We start from the raw sequence: 16,431 nt of genomic DNA, 5'->3' as shown, positions 1-16,431 counted from the left end.
TAGTTGATAGTACCTAATACTTTTCTGATATTTTGTCGCGTGTAACGTTATTACGACATTGTCGTCTGTTTATCAACATGTTCTTATATTAAAAATTATAATTTATAATATCAACTATTTGCTCAACTTATTTTCATTGTAAGGAAATATTTGAAATACAAGTATTTGTAAATAAAAATATTTTATTTGCCGAAATTTTTCGTTCCATTTAAAGTAGTATTTTATTTGAACCACATTAAATTATACTATTTTTTGCCCAGGTCTGGTTGTCAACTATAGTGGAAACTTTAAATTAATTACTCGAATTATATATGCATAATATTATACATACAATATTTTTTATACAACAAAGTTTCTTCTTTTTATCGCGAGAAATGCAAATAATTTTTAAATAGGAGGACGTGGTTGCTTCAAACGATCATTTTTTATTAAGACCGTCTTTGAAGAAAAACCACGTAGTTTTTCCGATAAAGGAATCCTTTAGATTGTTATGTTTAATTGTCTTGTTAGACAATTGCAGAAAATGGTGATGACTAGACTGCCGATGTTTATGTAATTTTCAATTTTCATACACAAATTTTAAGAAAGACGAATCAAATAAAATCCTATTTTTAGTGGGAACAAGCTTCGTAGATCCAAAATAAATAAAAATTTTATTTTATAAAAATAAATAAAAATTTTATTAAATTCTATCGACTTTTATATTCTAGCATCTTTTGAAAATTTTCATAAGCTTTAAATGCATAAAGATCCGCAGTATAATTGACTAATGAAATTGTTACTTCCAATTATAGCTGCTTGTCTTTTATTTTTAAATCGGGCTCTAATTTTCACAATCGTTTAATAATTGGGGAAAGTTATGTCATAAAAGAGGCTGCTGTACTGGAACCGTGAAATAATTAAGATTATTATTAAGATTATAATGAAGACTCCACGAAACTGTTACTACACCATACACGGTGCATCGAACTGTTAGGTTTGTTCTATTTTCTTTGAGATAACGATAAACCATAGTCGATCAAAATATGTAACTTTGAAGTAGATCTAATCTTGAATGACAGTCCACATTGCGTTCATTCACAGCATTCATTATCAATAGATTGCAGATTTTTATTTAAAATAAAAATTGCTCTTAATAATTTTAATAAGTTAACTATGACCTACCTACCATTTTTTGCTATAAATACATAAAATCTGCACTCTGCTTATCAGATTTGTACCTTCCACTGCAATCATAAATGCATTTGGCAGATTCGTATCTCTTGGATAAACTGAGAATCGCAATATTATCAATCATATCAATATTTACGTTCTTAGACTCACTACTACAGAATTATGTAAAGTATGATTACTAGACTGCGGATTTTATGCATTTAAGATAAAAATGGTTGCGCACAATTTCAAGCAGTGGTCGTATCAAAGATATTTAAGGCCATCAGTGTATTCAGCTTCAGTTTAATAAGATAATCGAAACAAGAAAAATTTTTTTATTTGGCTCCTGTGTCTTGCAATCGACACAAACATTTTTTATTTTGCATAATGATCCGCAGTCCAATGATTACTGTTAAGTATGATTAATTTAACAGTAAATTATGCAAGAAAACGAATTGTTATATGATTACTACTATCCTTTTAGTTTTCGAAACAGTTAATAATAGTCTTGATACAGTTTTTCGAATATTTAAAAACGTCTTGAATATTAGAAAGATGGATGCTACAAGAGCATCTTGTAGCCCTTTTTCATCGAAAAGTTAAAGTTAATAATTTTTTATTAGTTTAGTTTCGAACACTTGTTGTAGTTTTTTTAAGCAATTCTTGCCTCAGTTTCAATCTGTTTTGATCGAAGAGTGTACAGCGGATTAAGCAATTCATTTCACTTGATGTTTCAACTAATCATAATTTATTTGACTTATGTTGTCAGGGCTTCCTCATGGTTGGGTTTATAATACAGACGTACGATGGGCCGCTGTAAATCAATTAGTTGAATTAATTTAGGATTGTCAAAGTACTGTGCACACATTTGCCCCCTGACCACTCAAACAGAACCCCGTTGCACTGATTTGTGCATCGTCCAATCTACGTTGGACCAAAAAAAAAATTGTTATCAGTTTTTTTATGCAATAAAAGTTTCTGGCTTCTGTTTCTAGCTATTATAGTTGAGCACCAATTATATTCTAATTAATTCTAAAAATTGTTAAATAGAACAATTGTCCAAACGGCAATTTGTTCGTTGCTTTATACTAGTCGTTTGTTAAGTGGGAAAAAGGTGAAAAATCGATGTGGGTTTTCGAAGAGAATTCAGCGTGGTTAGATTAGCGAGCATCCAATAAAAGTGTAGGGTTTGACGGTTGATAACAGTCTGCAACGGAAGTACTTGTGCAATCAGCGTGCTATATTCACGGAAACAAGTCTTCTTTGATTACTTATTAAGGTTTCTGTGATGCATACGATTAGAGTTCAACAAGTTTGAAATCCATTGAGAGTGTCTCGACGGAAGTACCTAGTTTATGAAAACGTTACCTAACAATAATGTACAAAACTAAAAAATTCACTGAACAAATTTATTTGCACAGATTATCTTAATTTATAATCTATAGTACCGTAAAAATGTATTATCATGAAAATGAAAACAAATGTTCTTTAGTTCATGTTTTTGCTTAATATGCACTATCACTTACTATTAAAGTGTTATTACTATAGTTTAATAAAGTCTAAGTTTTATAGTTTTGAAGAAATATATAATTGAAACAAAAACTTAACCATACACGTATTGTTAAACACACCACATTTGTAATGATCAACATCATTTCACCAGTTTGATTCTTTAATAACTTTTACAAATAAGTACAATAGTACTAGTAACCATTTGAATAGTTACAGTTTTGCTTATTTTGATCTATGATTTAATTGGATCTAGAGGAAATTGTGTTTCTGTTTTATCAATACCCGATAAAATTGATATTTGCAATGAGAAACTAACGAGGAACATTATTTAAAAATAAATGACAGAAGAAATTGCAATATGTTATTTATTCTTAAGTAGTGTTCCTCGTTAGCAGCTGTTCATTTCCTGATTTAAAATGTTATTATAGTTTTCAACGAAAGTAGCTTTCAAAGTACACACGTTAGTCGGTAACAGTGAGAACTGTAGATTTGTTACTACCATCACAGACGAGATATAGGCACAGACGAGGTACAGGTGTAGACCAATCACCCAATGTATTTTTTTGTCTCACGTCCGCGGGGCTCTAGAGCCCCCTTACCATGTTTGTGTCACATCCTACCGTATCGGTCGGAACTAATATTATGGAAATAATATCACAGACGAGATGTAGGAATAGGCCAGTTCAGTCATCTCATCTTATGCTGTTTCGTGTCGCACGACATGAAATACCGTGAGAATGTTCATGGTTTAAAAGTTATTCTGTACCTTGAATTCTATTACCTACCTTTTCTAAGAAATTAGGTGGCAACATGGTCAAAGGAGTGCTTGTCGACATCATTGGAGAAAGAAGTTGTTGTAAACATTACACAGCCAGAAATAATCAATTTACCAGTTAATTGTGTTCGATAAATTAATGCGTGCGAATATGCATGGCTTAAAAGTTATTCTCTATCTCGAGTTCTATAATTTATTTTTACTAAATAATTAGATGGCAAGATGGTCAAGGGAGTGCTGGTTGATATCATTATTAAGAAATTGTTATAAATATTAAACAGCCAGAAATAACAAAATCGATAATTACTATCCCGGTGATCGAGATCTACCGAAATTAATTGGGGTGGGAGAGTTGCGCACCGCGGACCGCGCACCCAATCTCGGGGGCCGCGCTCAGTCAGTCAGTCGAGGTGCGCACTCAGAAGGGAGCGGAACTGCTGTGGGACCAGAAGGCCGAAGGACCTTGGAGCTGCCCTGGCCCACCCTGACCACCCCGGCCCACTCTTGCCTACCTTTCAGTTAACCAGGGATCCTCCAGAGCTGCACTGGACATCACTGGCCTGCCTTGGTCTACCTTTAGCTGGCTTAAGGTGGACCAAGGGTCATTTAACACTTCCCTGGTCCACCTTAAGCTAGCTCGTGGTGGGCCAGAGATTCTTGGAAGCCTTTACCGAGCACACACCTTGGTCAACTTTCATCAGCTCTATGTAAGTAACAATTCAAATACACACTTTTTGTTTTCGAATAAGTGTTCATTCAACGAATGTCGTCAATTATTATTTCTGTATTTCTAATTCGAACTTGCGTTGGGACTATCCAAAACTTTTTATTCTTGAAATTATATTATATTATATTTTTAACATAAAATTGGTATTCCTCCGATCGGAGGTCCCCCAGGGGCTCACTCACGGGTGGGGCCCGTGGGTGAGTACGGGTACTAGCGAACCCGGGGCGACCCTAACTTGTAGGTCGTTGCGTCCCAATTTCGTTCGATTTATTTTCGATTGAAATTGTTCGTCTTTCGAATTGAAAATTATTTCTAAACTTTCAAAAGTTCCTATTCTTAAATTTATATATCTGATTTAAAATTGGTTTTCCTCCGCTCGGAGGTCCCTCAGGGACTCACTCACGGATGGGGCCGTGGGTGAGTACGGGTATTGGCGAACCCGGGGCTACCCGAAGCGCCATTTCAGTAGTTTGAAGTTCTGACTTCAACTACTTTTGTTGAATTCTTGTTGGTTAGGCCGCACTCGTGTGCGGGGTTAGCTTGGCTCTTGTGAGCTGGCTAGATTCGCACTCTTGTGCATGTTAGGTAGGCCGTACTCGTGTACGGGGTTTAGAGTTTGTATCTCGTCGTTTTTTTTATTCTCATCGTTTCTTCTCCTATTCATCGTGTTCTTCTATTTTTGTTCCTGCATTGAATTGTGACTAATTATGATTTGTCTGCTTCAGCTGGTGTAGGACAGCTGGTCTTATTTATCATCCACCGAAGGCAACGCAACGACCGAAGACGCCGAATTGAAAGAAGACGCCGAATCGAAAGAAGACGCCGATTTATTTATAAGTTAGTATTAGTTGTCGAGTAATTATTGTGTTAGATTCATTTTGTTAAATTCGCTTGTTGATTTGGGTCACAGCCTTCTGCTGTGGCCAGTCATTTTTGCCCACAATAAGTGCTCGACTTGCGTGCGTACATTAGTTATTAAGATAGTTGATCGTCGTTGTAATTATGTCGAGTAATTATTGCCCCAAAATTCACTTTGCTCGACCCGATTGTTAACTCTGACACAGCAGAAGGCTGTGTCGGACCTTGCTTGCTAGTTTTGAACCGGTCCACGTTGCGATATTCGGCGTGAATGCACTGAGAAGTGATGGTCAGGGAGCAGTACTCGCCAGGTAGATCCCTTCCTTCGTAAAATGTCTGCCTAAGTCATGTCGACGCTGGCGTGGCTCGCGCCGGGAGCAGGGGTTTCATTCCCCATAAGTCTTGCCGTCGCCTTGTTGCGCCAGCGTTGCTCGTGGCGGGTAGTTGGGGTTAGGTTGATCTACCAAAAGGTGGAGGCGTCCCTGGTCATCATTCTCCGTGTGGAGCGTCGGGTTTCGTATACTGGTCGGCAGAAAGCTCTGCAAGCATTGTACGCGTCGCGTCACCCTCGAACCAGAGCCTTCTGCTCCGGTTCGGTTTTGTTTCTCTCTTCGAAAGAATCAGAGCCTTCTGCCTGATTCGTTTTTGATACCTTTTGCCCCGCAATAATTGCTCGACATACGCTAAATGGTAAAGTGAACTTTTCTTTCTGTGGAGAAGTGATCTTTTCCATTTAGCGATCTGCGAAATTTAGTTTGTAAGAATGTAAGTCGTCATTGTAAGAAAGGGAGTCAGAAAGAAGCGTATTGAATTCCTTCTGGCTTCCTTTCGGGTCTCTTGTGCAGCAACCTCCTCGTGGTGAGACCTGGGCAATCGGTATTATTCTCTATTTGTAAGAACTTCTAGTATCTTACAAATAGAGAATAATATCGAGCTAATAGCTGCACATAATTTACAATTTGCGATAACATTGTAAAATAGAATTTAAAACTTGCTAATTATAAAAACTTGTACATTTCGTTGAATTGTGTCGGAGTTTACTTTAGTGTAGCTCGTGACGGGCTAAGGGGCCTTCAAAGCTTTCCTTGTTCACTCTGGGACCATCTTCTCCTTCTTGGTAAGCTCCTTTCAATTATCAATCGAAACACACAGTTTTTGTTTCGGATTCCTTGTCATTCAATGAACATCATCAACTTTTTTTCTGGATTTCTAATTGAAATTTGCTTCTGAACTTTTCAAAAGTTCCTTTTCTTAAAATTGATATTTTTTTGCTTAAAATTGGTATTCCTCCGATCGGAGGTCCCCCAGGGGCTCAGTCACGGGTGGGGCCCTTGGGTTAGTATGGGTTTTGGCGAACCCGGGGCACCCCGAAGCGCCTTTAGGTCGTTGCGTTCCCATTTTAGTTAGTAATTTGAAGTTCTGACTTCTTCTACTTTTGTTGAATTCTTGTTGGTTAGGCCGCACTCGTGTGCGGGGTTATTAGCTTGGCTCTCGTGAGCTGGTGTTGGGTTTTGCTTAAAGTTGTCATTCCTTCGATCGGAGGTCCCTCCATTTATTATAGGTATATGGCCTAAGCTTCTCGTGGATCTAGTTGCAATATTTATCGTTCGTCAGCGTAGAGGGCGTAAGAAACCTTGTTGTTAACGATGTCGGTATTTCAGATCGTGAGACACGAAACCCCATATGGTGATTGGTCTACTCCTATACCTCGTCTGTGATACTAGCGAGAATCGAGTATCTTATACACTCCATTTCTACTACGAATGTTTAAAATGATATAATAAATGCATAAGACACCGAGGCATCTTCTCACAGAGGCACGTAGTCTCAGAAAGAAATATTAGATTCGGTTGAAAAATTGAAAAAGCGCGACCTCCAACTTGTAGCATGCTAAATGTGGGTATAGGTTCTGTTCCATGCTAAAAGTGGGTAAGTTCTATCTATGTCTATACATACTGACAAAAGTGGTGATAGAATAAACCCCGGGCGTAAGCCCTCTCGTATCCTCTCCTCTCTGAAGATTCTAGAATTAATTTTTAATATTTATATTTTTAAATGTAATATTTTCTGTTACATACATAGCATTAATAATTCTATTATTATTATTAAGTATATAGGTAATAGTCTTAATTTGTAGTATTACAGTATTTACGCAATAGTATTAATTAATAGTGCTAATTTTTCATTTTAAATTAAAAAATGCAACTTGCTTGCATACATTCGAATAATTGGACGTAATTGTGTATTGGACAATCATAGAAAACAATAAAATATTTAAGCTGAGATTGGTCTGGTTTCGTCTAGTGAGAATTTCTGGCCAATTTACGTCAGCACAGGGATCAACATGATTGTAAAAAAGGCGAGAGACCGTCAGCAGACAGGAACACAGAGGTCACCATCCTTCGAAACAATCAGTGACTTCCGGCGTGCCGCGTCTGCTTCTGAATCACTTTGATATTCCTGTGTCAATGTTTTTATTTCTCTTTTTGTTCAGATCGTTCAACATTTTTTACGTAAGTATGACGCACTCCAATTTCCTTTCAGTATAATCAAACTTTGGGTTACCAACCTTATTCGCAACATGACCTCGTGACAGTGTATCCAAATCGAGTTAGATCATTTCAAAACTGCCTACATATATCCGCTCTAAACTAATCTGAGATATTTGAGGATTTCCTTTTATATATCTGCAATCAAACATAGTGTTAATATTAATTATAACTATTACACAAAAATTTTAAAATTGAATTCATTTATTTATCTGAAATCCTTAATTTCTAGTTCGTAGAGTACCTATTTTTGTAAAATATTCCGTATATTATAAACATAAATGAAAATAAGTTGTTACACGTTTTTAATTACATTCACATTGTAATTATAATTACTCAATTCAAATTAATCAATTAAAGAATTGGTAGTGTTATCTTCTTTTTTGTGAGACAAGCAGTGTGTGTATAACTTTTCCACTGTCGAAAATAGTTGCTATTTTGAACAGTCCACAAAGGGTTAATAATTTCAAAAAGTCAAAAAGTTTAAATACATGAAAATGAAATTCTGTATAAATTTCCATTCTCTTCTCCTTTTAAGCTCTTTGTGATTATCGTACACTTAATTTAGTAGTTCCACAAGCTTAACTTTGATTTCACCTTTTCATTCCTAGATTCGCAATTTTCTTATTTTTGTGTGAGTAATTTTAACCAGCGCGTACATAATACTTCGCGGTTTATGCTCCTCCGTTATAAGCACATTGTTTATATTCAATGTAATGGTAATTTTTTGCAGCTCTTGCCACTAGACGATACTCTGGCGAGGATCGTTCATCATAGATCCTCGAGAAACGGCGGCGTTCCTCAAGCGTCGTTCACATACACGCCGACGTGCCACGATTTTTCACGGCTGCTTGTGCGGCCGCATACTGATGAGAATATCAACGTATAAGAGTCAGTATGGTCAGAGTGTAATACATACAAATGCCCGGTACGCCCGGCTTTACTCGCAGTTTCCACTCGATTGTTGTCAGTTTATTGTTTGTAAATGATAATAAAGTGCGTATATAAGTCACCGGAAGACTGGTTGTAGAATGGATCTTCAGTCTCGAGCAGTCTCGAGAGAAGACAGCAATAAGTCGGAGAATGATGGCCCATATTCTGCAAGAACATAACCTATATTGTAAATTCTATCGATAGCTACTGTAATTGTTAATAGGCGTTACAATAGTTCAATGTAACGATGCTTGTCGTTATGGTCTTCAAATTCTTGTCTAAAATTTAAATTTAAATTTAAATTTTGGATTATAAAGTCTTGATAAATTCACGAATTAATCGGTACACCTAATATATTGTGTTAACAAAACGTACTTTCATAACACTTTTTCTCAAACTTCCTCTTATTTTTACTGGAGAATTTTCGAGGATAATTTTTTTGCACGAATAATCATTCTATGCAAAGTTACAAGGGGTTCTACCAGGTCTCGGTGAAATGAGTAAAGTAGAAGTGCTTCGAAGTAAAAAATTCAGGAAAACTTTTCAGCTGTGTGCGACCATAGTTCGATCCAGAGTATGTAAAGTTCCGAACAATGGAGGAACGGTGGCGTGTGGTAAAGGAAATTTAGACGTTTTCAAAAAAAATTTGTTTTCCTTTTTAACTTACCAAAATTGAATTTTGCAAATACTTAGGTTTTCTTATGACACTGAACAGGCGTTGATCGAAGTTGTTTACTAGGTTCGAATCATTAGTCAATTTAAGTCGAGCATTGAAAGAACAACGTCCAAAACATGCAGAAGGACAAAGTGACTTTTCCAGTATGACAATACTAGACCACACATTGCAAAACCAATCAAGGAAACATTGAAACTGCTTGGATGGGATGTGCTACCACACCCGCCATATTCGCCAGATATTGCCCCATCAAATTATCATTTATTCCAATCAATGCTGCATGGTCATTTCCAGCAGTCCTTACAAAGATATCGAAAAATGGCTTGATGATTGGATTACTTTACACGAACCAAATCTCTTCTATCGCGGAATTCATTTATGACGTGAACAATGGGAAAGGTTACAGCTAACGATACAAAATACGTTGAATAAAATATTCTCTATTTTTCTATGTCAACAATGGATCTTTTTTTTTTCACGACAAGAACGGCAGAAAGCTATTCAAGTACCTAATATAATGATCAGTTTCATGGTTGTCGCATTCGTGCAATGATGTGTTAGCGCCGGAGTTAGTTACAGTCCAGCCGCTGTATTTCCGCCAGAACACCCACTCGTCTTCAGCAGGATGAATCCATCGCGTATCTCCTAACGCAGTTTTATCTTGCGGGAAGCGGCTGGTCATTGGCCCACGTTACTCCTCTTTTAATATTGATCTAACAATCGCTGCCTTTAACGCGTCGTTCGTGAAATATTAGGCCGTGAACTAAGTCTTTATGTTTTCGCGCTAGATCCTAGTTTCGTGAACGTGTATACGATGCACGAAACATCTCTTAGTCATTTATTAGGTTCCAACCCGATCAAGTCCGAAGTACCGGACACATAAGGTATTTTAAAATATCATAAAATTATACATATCTTTTATTTAGGATTTTAAGTATCCGATTAAGTGAATGAAATAATCAGAAGGAACATAAGTCTTTTTCAGCCATGATGTGGGATTTTAAAGAAACAAATATCTGCATCTTAGGTCGCTTTCAAACTAGGAAACTTAATTTTAGAGGAACTTCAAGATATGATTTTTTAATAAAAATTCTCACTTAATTTTGGAAGGATTTTAATTTGATTGAATTTTCAATAATAATTATGATTAAACTTAATTTCAGAAGAACTTCAAGTTTGATAAAAATTCGGATATTTAGCGTTTAAATCGTACTTTAAACTATTGTATTTTCATTTTATAATACTAATCGGTGTCCTCGCGAACCTGGAATCGGAAAGCGTCGGATTAAAATTGACTCGGAACCCTTAGTTATTCGAGTGTCGTATTGCCGTGACAATGAGTTTCCTTAGATGAAGAGGAAATAAAAAGACAAGTAGGAATGTTCCATGGCGCGTCACTAAATTTATTCTTGGGCAAGCACGAACTTTATGAATTTTCCGCGAATACTCATCTCGCATTCAGATGAGCGAAATTGTAAGGGCCACGGACGAGCCATGATTCAGAAATTGTCAGCGAGAATTTATACTTTCAGTGGAAACGGGTAATTGAATATTTGACGTCTATATTTATAAATATACGTACTTCGTTCGATGAAATATATTAAAATTTATTTTTTACAGTTTCAAGTTTCCATCGAGTGACAAAATAATTCTAATTTTACTACGATTAGAATTTTATGCTTTTATGATAAAATTCAGTATGCAGAATATAAAACAGTAAAAATATTTGGAGAATTTTCTAATATTGTTATATTATTTTCAGCTCATTAGAATTGTTAATAAAATAAGTAAATATCTATGTAGCTATTTGCCTGCAATGCAGACAATTTTTATTTTGCATAAAAATTCACAGTAAAACGATGACGTTTCAGTATTATGAATTTTATGACATGAATTCTTTAAAATAAATAATATAAATACATTTTAAGTCTTGTTGCTTTTTTAAACTCAAAGAAATAAAAGTAAATTATTATACACATGTAAGTCTTGAGTACTTATGGGCAGGAGTATAATTAAGGTTTAATGGGACCGATTATAAATACCGATTACGTTCTTGAGTACAAATTTTAGGTTCGCAGAAAATGTGCTGGTCATGCCATTTTTCATCGTCTGAACTTTCTCGCCTGTTCATGTAACAAATCGCCATTGCCATTCTTGACAGTGTCGCAAGATGAAGTCGGATAAAGTTAGATACCGGTGTAAATACCTGTTCGCCAACGCAAAAAGATGTGTCCAAGTTGTTTGCGAGACATCCGAGTAATCATGCAAACAAACATGTTTGGACTTATTTAAAAATATTCTTGTATTATACAAGAATGAAATGACAAATATTTCCAGTCGTTTTAATTGTCCAAAGTGTAGTTATAATTTATAGTACTCACAGCTGAGTTGCTATTACTGTCTGATAATAACTACGCACAAAGTGCACAGAAATCTTTCAAAAATTGTAAGATATAAACTTTAATATTAGGTTGACACTATGACATTTAATTCCTGATATAGTAAAACTATTACGTTGGTGCGAAAATAACTGCGTTTTTGGAATGTCAACTTTAGGTAAAGCTTGAAAATCATTAATATTTTTCAGTTTCTTGTGCAACGTTGATCCTTCGATTTCTAGATTTTATCAGGTTGGTGTAAAAATAATTGCGTTTTTGGTACGTCAACTTCAGATAAAGCTTGCCACCAGAAACTTACATCTCCGCAATCATTAGTAATATTTTTCTATTTTTAAATTTAAAAAATTTTTTTAATTTTCTAGATTCTACATATAATAGAACCTATGAATGAGAAGACTGTAATGGCCGTATGAGAAACTGAAAGATACCATTAATCGCAGAGATGTGAATTTATATTCGCGTCTAGTAATTTACAGTACACATTTAAGCGGGAAAGTAATATTTTCATCGGAAACACCCAGCGACGCTTTCCGCATTGAAACATGCATTTCTTACCACTTAGCCGACGAAAATACTCGTTATATTTTAAGTGCTCTCGTTTCTATTTATAGGCTCAAACCGAGCCGAATCGCATCGCATAAAAAGTAAAAAAGCCTGTCCAACTGACCGCTAAACTACGGGCTCCAACACTGCACGTATTCTGCGCTGCCTCTTTGCGACTAATACTGATAGATACACCCACACATAGTGACGGATAGCTATCTCATCTTTAGAAATTCTCCGCTGAAGCGGTTTCTCCTTTTACTAATACACGCGTTAAGAAATCACAGGTATATCACAATTATGCGTCATTTCATTCTGCAGAGGTTGCGGCTAATCTGACAGATCCGTGTAAATCCTTTTTGTAAATGTTTCGCTGCGTCGCAAAAGAGCATTTATTGCTTTGCTTCGTGTTTAGAAGTTCGTATACATAAAGTGAGTTCTATAACGTTTTATTCCCACTTGCTCGAATATGTCCAACCAATGATCCTAAATGTCAATGCGGATATCATAGGATACGACACCCAGTTACTGTGGGGGTCCCAATCACTGTGCCGACATTAATTACACTTATTTTCAAAGCATAATAAATATTAAAAAAGAGATATTAAATTTTTTTCATTAAAATCGGTTAATATATATGTTATATATCTCTTTTTTGATATTCATTATGCTTTCAAAATAAGTATAAGTAATATAGGCACAGTAATTGGCACCTCCACGGTAATTAGGTCCCTTACCCTATGCAGTATACAGACCATTTTTGAAGATTACTTTTGTAAACAAAACAACTACAGAAAATGAATTTTTGATTTTCATTATCATTGTGTAGACTGCGTATCTTTGTGCAAAAAAAATTGTTTGCATCAAGTGCCAGACACACAAGCTAAATATGAACTTATTAGATCATCGCATAATGTCGTTTTTTTTTAAATCTATTTTCCAACGAGAATGTTAATGCACTTACGTTTATTTTTAATCGTCGTAGTATTGATCTCCATTTTATGTGACCTTCTCTGATCTTTGAACTCACTTTTGTATGTCATTCTCATAGGTACATTAATTTTGTCGTTGAAAAATAGATAAAAAATAATCAAGTTATTAACATGTACATAAATAATATCTGACAAATTGTTCGTAATTCGAATCCCACGTTCCGGTTCCTTTGTTTGTTGAATGCTAAGTTTAGCGACATTTCTGAACAATAGAAAACCGAAAACTATTTCTGTTTCACGTATCATGACTTAAACATTCTTTTGCCTGGTGTACGCGACTTTCCTTTATCGGCAAAGCAGGAGATTATGGAAAAGTAACACCGCGAATAGCGGAACTTCGACTGCACAAGAACATTGAACGCTGAACGGTATGCATGTGCATATGGCGAATATAGGGACAGAGAAGACGGAAGTAGGTTTACTTGCGGGTATGTTCTTTGGATTCCGACGTGCCACGTATATGTATATCTCAAAATTGTTTAGGTTTATGCTTCTGCTCCAGAACGTGGACTGTATCAGTGAAACGGGCTCACCATTGCGAATCTAAGCCTTACTTGTATCGTGTAGTTCTCATTTCTCAAAAAAAAAAAAATCCAAGTCGTACTGACCCACTATTAACACTAGGTTTAGGGGGCACTAAAAATTATTATTTTACATAACTTTATAAAAATAACGTGAATCGATCTACCAAAATTTGTAGCCATTTTGTACATAATATACACCCAAAGAAATCAATTTGCTAAATAATTGGATGTATCTTTACAATATTCGTAAATTAAAAATATTAGAATCCCTAATACTAGTAATCTAAATGGCGTAAAAATGCTTGGATTCCACGGCATGCACATCGTCAATTTTTCGCCTACTTCTAACGCTTATGTTACCAAATATCTGCATAATCCCGTAAGTTTATGACTAGCGCGCGCCAGATTGGACCTTTCTCTTTTAAACGAGCCCTTTCCCAGCGAAAAATATTCTCATATAAGGACGAAAAGTTGAGGCGCGTGAAACCATTTTTCGCTTATTTTTGTCGGTAACTTGGTCGCTCTACCTTATCGCGAATCTACGGAGTCTTGGCTCTTAAAAATGTTATCGTCTTTTTAAGTGTCCGAATATTAATGGGAAATAGAGCACCATAGAGGTTTCAGAAATGAAAAAGAAAATGTCTAGACGACAACCGTTACCTCGAATACCGGCTCGTTAGTCCCGAATTCGTAGATAATAGCGACACGGTCGCAAATAGCTTGACGATGCCAAACGACGTCGCATCGAATATGTATCTCACGGTGAGATATAGGCAAGGGGATCCCATGCCGTAAAAAAAGCAACAAGCCACGCTACAGTAGGATGCTCCCACTACAGTGTTTCAGAGAGAGAGAGAGAGAGAGAGAGAGAGAGAGGGAGAGGGAGAGAGAGAAAGAGAGAGAGAGAGAGAGAGAGAGAGAGAGAGAGAGAGAGAGAGCGAGAGAGAGAGAGGGGGGGTGGGGCCGAGGGTGAGAGCGAGAGAGGGTGAGATTCAACATAAACTCGAGTGGTGGGAGTATATGGTGGGTCCTCGAGGGAAAGTAGCGTCAGTCGCGCGGCACGCGGCGCACCGTACGCGTAAGGGTTTTTCGCGTCGCCTTTTGCACGGTGCAGCACACAACACGCATTGTTTTCCCACTTGGAACTGTCACGGCCAATTAACACGACGCCGGCTGTGCGCGCACACACACGATCGATCGGTCCTGGTGAATCGTGGATATTGTTAGTCGAACGGGAAGCTTGCATAAATCTGGTAAGAAAACCGTTTCGTACAGCATCAGCGCGACAAAAACGACGAAAGCTACGACAACGACGACGTTTCCACTAATCCGTGTGAAGAAAATTCTTCGCTTCTCTCGGTGATACTGTGCTCCGGTTTTGTGCTTGAAAACTTCCCCGTGGAGAGATGGATTATATTCTTTTTTTCCCGGCCGGGAACCCAGTGGGATTGTGAGAGGCTGCGTGCGCTCCGTGTGCTGCTGCTGCTGTTGTGTGCCCACTGAAACCGTAGAAGCGGCTGCTGCCGAGCAACCGAGTAATTATTACCGAGATAAATTACCTCGCACGAATTACGAAAGGTTTCTCCTTTAATGGGATTGAAACGTGCCCGACGCTGGCGCGGTTGCTCGCTCGCCGCTTGGTCCGTTTACGTTATAATCGCTCCATGCTCCATCGGAACTTTGTACCCTTTGTGGCGCACGTGCTTGCCTCGACTCGGTCGTGACAGAGGCCACGGCGACGCGGATCATGATTAAAAAATTGTCTGACCATGCTGGGCCCCCTCCCCTCCCACGCCAGAAATCGTCTCTGTAGATCTGATCTGTTCGGGTCATTCGTGCTCGATGATCTACGACACACTGTGGAGTATTTCGTCACGACAGATGACCAAAATTAATTTTATTCATTTTTATAGAATCATATTAACACTAGATTTACGGGACCCGTCAAAATGACGGATTCTAATATTTTTAAATTGCGAATATTGAGATTGTAAAAATGCATCCATGAGCAATTATTTAACAAATTGATTTCTTTGGGTATATATTATTAAAAAAATGGCTACAAACTTTGATCGATACATTCATGTTATTTTTATAAAGTAATGTAAAATAGTAATTTTTAGTGCTCCGTAAACTTAGTGTTAATTCGTAGCCCTCCCTTCTTCAATTTGTTGGTTATCTACAAATATTCAAAATACACTCTACTGTCGGAAATTATCTCTATCATTCTCGGTGTGTTTATTTTATTTTATAAATATTCGACGCAGCTGCGAGTAATGTCTGTTTTACAGATTGATTCAGCATTGCCAGCTTATTCGGCGCATACTGATTAGTAATCACGTAATCAGATTTGTTAACATAAATGTGGATTTAGGAGCCTCGATGCACTATTCTCAACGCTTCCAAAATCATTAAAGGGAAAAAGAACGATCATTTGGCTTCCATTGTTAGCAACTGATGCAGACAATTTGTATAGATACAATTCTGCATAGAGATCTGCATTATTAGCCTAATAATTACTGCATCTTTAATTTGCTGGATAGACGGTTTGGATCTAAATTAAATTTACTATTGAGAGACACTGATTGTGAGGGTCACGAATTAATTTGTACGCCTAATACTTGACACAGGATAAAAACTTCATTAAGGAGGTGTTCTGGTTCTGAATGCCATTTTTTTTTACCAATTTTAGGAATTTTTTCCAGAAGTTAAACTTGTTGCATGGAATGGAAAATCTTTCAATGATTGATCTATTAAGAATGACACTGATTTATGGATCTCTTGGAATACT

General features: G+C 36.8%; 1 protein-coding gene and 1 long non-coding RNA gene across 2 annotated transcripts in view; one reads left to right on the top strand and one right to left on the bottom strand.

The window, feature by feature from the left end:
* The window catches only part of LOC143355632 (uncharacterized), a 155,069-nt gene that overhangs the window by 25,574 nt on the left and 113,064 nt on the right, over window positions 1-16,431 (bottom strand). The window lies entirely within an intron of this gene.
* Mmp2 (Matrix metalloproteinase 2) overlaps window positions 14,672-16,431 on the top strand; it is a 179,888-nt gene continuing 178,128 nt past the window's right edge. Inside the window, exon 1 of the mRNA XM_076790608.1 lies at window positions 14,672-14,893. The gene's annotated coding sequence lies outside the window, so the exon portion shown is untranslated. The remainder of the gene's footprint in view (window positions 14,894-16,431) is intronic.

The sequence above is a fragment of the Halictus rubicundus genome, chromosome 7 (assembly GCF_050948215.1).
Source record: "Halictus rubicundus isolate RS-2024b chromosome 7, iyHalRubi1_principal, whole genome shotgun sequence".
NCBI lineage: Eukaryota > Metazoa > Arthropoda > Insecta > Hymenoptera > Halictidae > Halictus > Halictus rubicundus.
This window is presented reverse-complemented; position numbering and strand designations above follow the sequence as displayed.